The 7,027-nt window shown below is 36.7% G+C and overlaps 1 non-coding gene across 1 annotated transcript; it reads right to left on the bottom strand.

Annotated features, from left to right (window-relative positions):
- Positions 1-6,128: 6,128 nt before the first annotated feature.
- LOC141709222 (small nucleolar RNA R71) lies at positions 6,129-6,235 on the bottom strand. Its single transcript, XR_012569810.1, has one exon. It is a non-coding gene; the product is annotated as a small nucleolar RNA R71 (small nucleolar RNA).
- Positions 6,236-7,027: the final 792 nt, after the last annotated feature.

Genomic DNA, 7,027 nt, shown 5'->3' with positions numbered 1-7,027 from the left:
AAGTGACCCAACTCATCACAGTTGAAGCACCTTATCTTTGATCTATCAACAGATCCAGATTTGTAGCCACCTTTGCTAGCTGAGTTTTAATGAGCTTTCTGTTTCCAATTGTTGCTATTTGAAGACTATCCCTTGTTCTTGAAAAACCTTGGCTTTTTTACCCTTATGTTAGAAAATTTTCTAGCCAAGTAAGCCATGAATTGGACCATTTCATCTAGCTCATCAAGGGTGTAGAATTCATCTTCCTCTAGCTCCAAAACAACTTAATTCTGAGGTTCTTTGTTCTTTTGCTCCACATCATGAATGACTGGAGCTTGAGCATCTTGTTCATCTTCACTTGCTTCACTATCATTAACAACTAAGGCACTAGAACCATCAACCGCATGTCCTTCATTTTCCTTTAATGACTTTCTTTGCATCATTTCAAGTCCATAAGTTTTCAAGATCCTATACAACACTTCTAGTGTCATTCTGCTCAACTCTCGTCCTTCTCTAATAGATGATATTTTATGTTCAAGGTGGTCAGGAAGAGCTAGCAAGAAATTCGGGTTAACCTCCTCAGCTTCATAATATTTATCATGAAGTTGCAAGTCATTTATCAATTTGTTAAAACTTTAAAAAACTTCAGTAATTCCTTCTTTAGGATTTATCATGAAACCCTCATACTGAGACACCAGTATTCTCCTTTGATTTGATCCTACATCCTCTATACCCTCACACAGAATCTCAATATTTTTGCACATATGTTTGGTTGTGTCACAGTTAATAATATTGTTATATATAACATTGTCAAGTGACTCTATTAGAATTAATTGCAGGCCATTGTCCAAAGAGACTTTTTTCTTTTCAGATTTAGTGTATTCTGAGGGGTCTTTAGGAGCATAATGAGTTGGGATGACCATGTCTCCTTCAGTAGATTCATCAACCCTTTCTATGGGAGTAAAAGGGTCATTCTTGAGAATTTGGATATACAGTGGATTGGCCATCCTTATGAACAACATCATCTTCTTTTTCCAAAATGTATAATTGATTTTATCAAATCCTGGTATCTTGATACTACTTATATTTTGTGCACTCATACTTCCAAGATGTTTATCTGTTTACTTTCAAATTTTGCTCAAATACCACTTGTTAGATATTGAGTACAACACAGAGGGGGTGAATGTGTTTCTTTGGATTTTTAGCCTTTTTAAACAATTTAGTTATTTTGTGAACAAAACAGTTTCTAACTTGCAGAGATATTGTGTTAGCATAAATAAAATAACAAGCACAATATTTGAAAACTCACTTAATTTGTATTCATTAAGTTTATCTTGCAACAAATTTTGTGTTCTTAGAAATATAAGAATTTAGCTTCTTCCTTGAGAGAGGGTTAAATTGTAACACCCCCAAATTCGGGGTCGGGGATCCGGGTAATCACGAGTTCCATTTCCCTTAATAATACTTAATCTTAATAATCAACCAACTACTGCGTACTGTGACTCCACAATATACACACACACCACAAGTTATAGTCTCAGAGATGAATACCCAAAAATAACACAAGTCATTTTATTCCACAATTATAAACCATTACACCTTAAAAGGGTTTCTGAATAAATTTACATATTCTTTGCCATTATTACAATTCATAAAGATACATAAGTCTGGTACATCAAAAGTTGAAAGCCTAGCCTATTGGTAGTTCCTACCTCAGCTACAGCGACATCGACGCCTATAGGAAACTGCGGAACGTTTCCTATCCGCTCGCGAATTGGGAGCTTGGTCCTGTTCATCTTGTCTATCTGATGTTGTGTGATGAAAGAAGAAAGCAAGGGTGAGTAACAAGCCCACCGAAATAATATGTATTATAATTAACAATATATGAGCATTCTCATAGTACTCATGAAAGTCTTGGTCAAGAAGAAATGAACCAAGTTGATATCTTAACGCGACCAAGTCGCAAAATATTCAGTATATATATACATATATACTTTTCACAATCTTTGAAACCCTCTGACATGTATAATATACACAGAGTTCCAATTTATAACTGTATAAAAATATCGTTGCAAGGGGATCTCATATATCTAACATTGTCTCAACGTTTTTCCAAAAATCTTTGACATGCACAAGATAATCATTTACTAGATATAAGTTTAAAAGATGAAGTTACAAGATACTCCAATATACTTATATCTTTCCGAATACTACTTGAACTACCACCGTTCAAGTTATAATTAGTTTCAAAAGTTCATCACCTAGATGAGACTACAAGATAAGACTTGAATAGATTCAATCTTTAAAATATTATTGAATGACATGAAGTTACGAGATACTTCATTAAGTCCCGATATATATCCATATATATCTCTCATACATTTCCTGAAAACCTCTGTCATGTAAAGTATGAATAGAGTTGTAATATCCAATGAATTTTGGAAAGAAAAGAATTTTGGCATAAACCCGATATCTTGCTGATCAGGCAAAGATACCAATAAGTAACCTTTTCTACTGTAGATGGATGAATTCCTCGCCGGTCATCACCCTGGCCGCATTAGGACCTCGCGCTAGACCGTTACCCGGCCACTCACGCGTGGATGGACTGTCACCCAGCCTCTTAAACCTTCATAGACCGTACCCCGGCCTGTCGCTTATGCCGACTCAATTTGATGGACTTACTTCCCGAATATTGGGCAAGTAATCAAATTGTTTTCTCAAAACAGCAACCTCGTACACCACAGAGCCGGATCCTTAAGATTTTTTTTGAGCGAATATTCAAGTCTCCTTCGAAAGAAAGATCTTAATTCTGGAAACGAGTTTTTGGGATCCGCTCTAACTTTTAAAATCATTTTGAAGACTCGAAAACATTTCTAAGAATGTTTGGAGTAATGTTGATTTAATGAAATAAATCAGTCCCGATATATTAGAAAATATCTGAATATTATTATTTAAATAATATTCCCATAAGGATAATCCTTATAAAAATAATTGAAGTAAAAGTTTTAAAACTCATACTTGAAATGAATATTAATAACCAAAGATATACTTATACGAAAGTATGATCTTTATTTGAATAATAAAAAATAAGTTTGATTATCGAAACATTATTTTTAATAAAATAAAGAATATTATTTAATAAAATAAGCGGAGTCATAAGTCCTTGAATGAATATTCAAAAATAATATTCATTAAATAAAGTAAGCGGAGTCATAAGTCCTCGAATGAATATTCAAAATAATATTCATTAAATAAAGTAAGCGGAGTCATAAGTCCTCGAATGAATATTCAAAATAATATTCATTAAATAAAATAAAGTTATCGAATAAACCTTATTCGATTAATAGTTTTGAAAACTATATCAATATATATATAAATATATATATATATATTATACTCGGGAACATCGACTCCCGGTTTAGAAAAATGTTCACCTTTGGGTCCCCTATACTAAGGGTATACGCAACTACTGCTTATTTCTAGCATAGGTATTATGCAACTTATAAGCAATTGAAATCAACAGATAGATAACCAGATTATGAAACAGACATGCATATATATACCATATCAGCATGCTTCAATATATCGCAAAATTTGCTAATTAACCAACATGCATCTATCACAAGATAATGCATATACATATATACATCACAACAACAGTATAACGGGTAGAAAACTTGCCTGAGCGACTGGGGGTGGTAAAAGTCCTGGGATGAGTCTGGTAACCTATAAACCACATATAAGTTGGAATTAAACCAAAGTCGCTTATGAATCTATACTTTAACCAATTAGACTCTAACGCTCGCTTTGCGCTTAACGATTCTCCTAAGTCGCTCGAGTACCCTCGGCTCCACCATTTTTAATAAATTAACCATTAAGAGTTTTAAGGCGATTCTTTCACGAGTACCTTACCAACTGCCTAATCCACTTAACATAATTGTTTCATATCCCAATTAGTCATTTAAAGTCCTTAACCAAGGTTTCAAAGTAAGGCGCGGGGTAATGGTTCAGTCGCGAAGCGTGATAAGTGGCATTTTATACCACTTAGAACGTCTTAAAATGGCTTAAATTGGTGTCTTGAAATCAAGTATTTTGTGTATTTGATGCGTTTTTCTAGTATTTATGCATTTCAGGGTATTAGTTGCATTTCGGAGGAGGAATCATCAAGAATAAGCCTTGGCATGTGTTCACCATTGCGAGAGGAAGAGAACGGGCAGATTACGGCGAAGAAACGGAGCAAACCGGGAATTTTTCCAGTAGGGTCCTGCGCGCCTGCGCAGCAATGCTGAGCGGCCGCGCAGCAGCCTTGCGCGCCCGCGCAGAAATGCTGAGCGGCCGTGCAGGGTCGGGGAAAAAGCTGAATTATTTTAGACTTCTACTTCTGTTTGGCTTCCAACTTCTATGTAATCTGAGTTTTATGGGACTATTATATAAGTAGATTTGAGATGTTTTCATAGAGAATAAGAAGGAGATTATGTTTTAAATTGTGTTGGCGCAAGAAGCGAAGGAGATAAGGAAGAAGACCGATTTAGCACACTGCAGCGAAGAGGAAGCATATATTCTTGTGATTCTTGTTTCGTTGTAATGTTGGATGCTAGTTTTCTTGCTTTGACTTATTTACTCTTGTGACGTACTCTGTGTTAATATAATTAGTTTTGTTATTATTTTCTTGTGTTGATTATCATGATTTCATATGAACCCATGATGGCGATAAGTTCTATTATGGGCTAATCGTGATCATGGGGTTGTAACGGATTTATTATGAAATTCTTTAGTTAATTGTTTAATACTTTAGTGTGTGATGATTGCATGATATCTAGTATTGGTTGTGCGTATTCGTCTTATGTGCGTCGCGAACATATAAGATAGGGTGTTAATCTCTTGTGAAGCGACGGTGGATCTTGAGATTTAGAACTTGCCATGCTAGCATAGGTTCATGTACGTTGTGCATGATTAGTGGGTAACTCTAACAGTTTTATTTGCCCTATGTAATCAAAAGGAATAACTTGTGCTTAAATCGTTGTGTTGTCAATTTTTGTAGACATATAGGAACTCAACATAATTGATGACTATTCAACTTCTATCTTAATTGTGGATGTTTGGTAGAATGGTATTAGTACAATGAAAGTTGGCTTTTATCAATTTCGTGTTATTCGATTAATGTCATCACTGTCACATGCTAAAGGTAATAACAATGGCTATAGAAGGAAGTAATAATGAAGTTGTGATCTCATGAGTGTTTTATTATTGATAAATTGAAGTGTTAGTTAAGTGGTTAATTAAGTAGTTAATTATAGTTAATATTTAATTAACAATTTTAAGTGTTATTATCTTAACATTGAGAAGTAATCATACATTGGTGAGTGAGTTTAATTAGACAAAAACTTAGTCTGGGTCTCTGAGGGAACGAACTAGAAAATATTCTATATTACTTGCGAACGCGTATACTTGCGTGAATATTAGTGCGTGATTTCGCCTTAACAAGTTTTTGGCGCCGCTGCCGGGGACTCGGCGTATTTGTTTAGTTTATGTACTTACCATCATTGGTCATTAGGACTCAGTGATTAGGACGTAGTAGTTAATTACTCTTTTCGGTTGTGTTTCAGGTACTTTAGCAAGCGTTTATGCAAACTCGTTCTCGTGCTCGCAAGAGGACCTTAGATACAGCTGAGGAGAAAGACGAAGTTCTTGATACTCCGGAGAAGTTAGATTTTGAGGATTCGGATTCAGGAACTGAGCAGAAAGAACCAGTAAACATGGGAGATCATATTGTTCAAGCTGATCCAGCTCTTATGGATTTTTCTCAGCCTAAAATTGATGACATTCAGTCAAGCATCCTTCATCCGGCTATTCAAGCTAACACCTTTGAAATCAAGTGGGGCACTATTCAGATGGTGCAGAATTCTGTTTCTTTTGGAGGAGCGGCAACTGAAGACCCCAACATGCACATAAGGAATTTTGTCGAGATCTGCAGCACTTTTAAGTATAATGGCGTGACTGATGAGGCTATCAAGTTGAGGCTTTTCCCATTCTCACTGAGGGATAAGGCTAAAGACTGGTTACATTCTGAACCAGCTGGGTCCATCACTACGTGGCAAGATCTTGTGCAAAAGTTTCTGGTGAAGTTTTATCCAATGGCAAAGACTGCTGCTATGAGGAGTGCTCTTACTCAGTTTGCGCAGCAACCTACAGAATCTATGTGTGAGGCTTGGGAACGCTACAAGGAAATGTTGAGAAAATGTCCACATCATGGAATGCCGGATTGGATGGTAATCACTGGTTTTTATAATGGTTTGGGGGCCCAATCTCGGCTCATGCTCGATGTAGCAGCTGGAGGCGCCTTATGGGCTAAAAGCTATACTGAGGCGTATAATCTTATAGAGACAATGGCTGCAAATGAGCATCAAAACCCAACTCAGAGGATGACGTCAGACAAGGTAGCAGGTATTCTGGAAGTTGATGCAGCCACCGCTATTGCAGCCCAGCTCCAAGCGCTATCAATGAAGGTTGATTCTTTGGCTACGTATGGAGTTAATCAAATAGCTATGGTTTGTGAGCTTTGTGCAGGTTCTCATGCTATGGATCAATGTTCTCTTGTCAACGAATCTGTTCAGTATGTGAATAATTATCAGCGACAACAGCAGTCTGTGCCAGCGACCTATCATCCTAATAACAGAAATCATCCAAATTTCAGCTGGGGGAATAATCAGAATGCTATTCAGCCACCATATCAGCAAGGAGTAAGTAAACAGTTTAACCCACCTGGATTCCAGCAACCACATCAGTATGCTACAAGGCAATCATATCCTCAACAGGGAAGTGCAGCTGCACCTACTAGTGCTGATTTTGAGGAACTTAAGCTGTTGTGCAAGAGTCAGGCGGTTTCTATCAAGACCTTGGAAAATCAAATCGGTCAATTAGCCAATGCAGTGCTCAATCGTCAACCTGGCACTCTTCCCAGTGACACGGAAGTACCAGGCAGGAAGGAAGCTAAAGAGCAAGTCAAGGCTATTACCTTAAGGTCTGGAAAAGTAGCTGATGCTGAAAA

The sequence above is a fragment of the Apium graveolens genome, chromosome 2 (assembly GCF_009905375.1).
Source record: "Apium graveolens cultivar Ventura chromosome 2, ASM990537v1, whole genome shotgun sequence".
NCBI classification, from domain to species: Eukaryota; Viridiplantae; Streptophyta; class Magnoliopsida; order Apiales; family Apiaceae; genus Apium; species Apium graveolens.
Note: the sequence above shows the minus strand (reverse complement) of the source record. Positions and strands in the feature narration are given on the sequence as shown.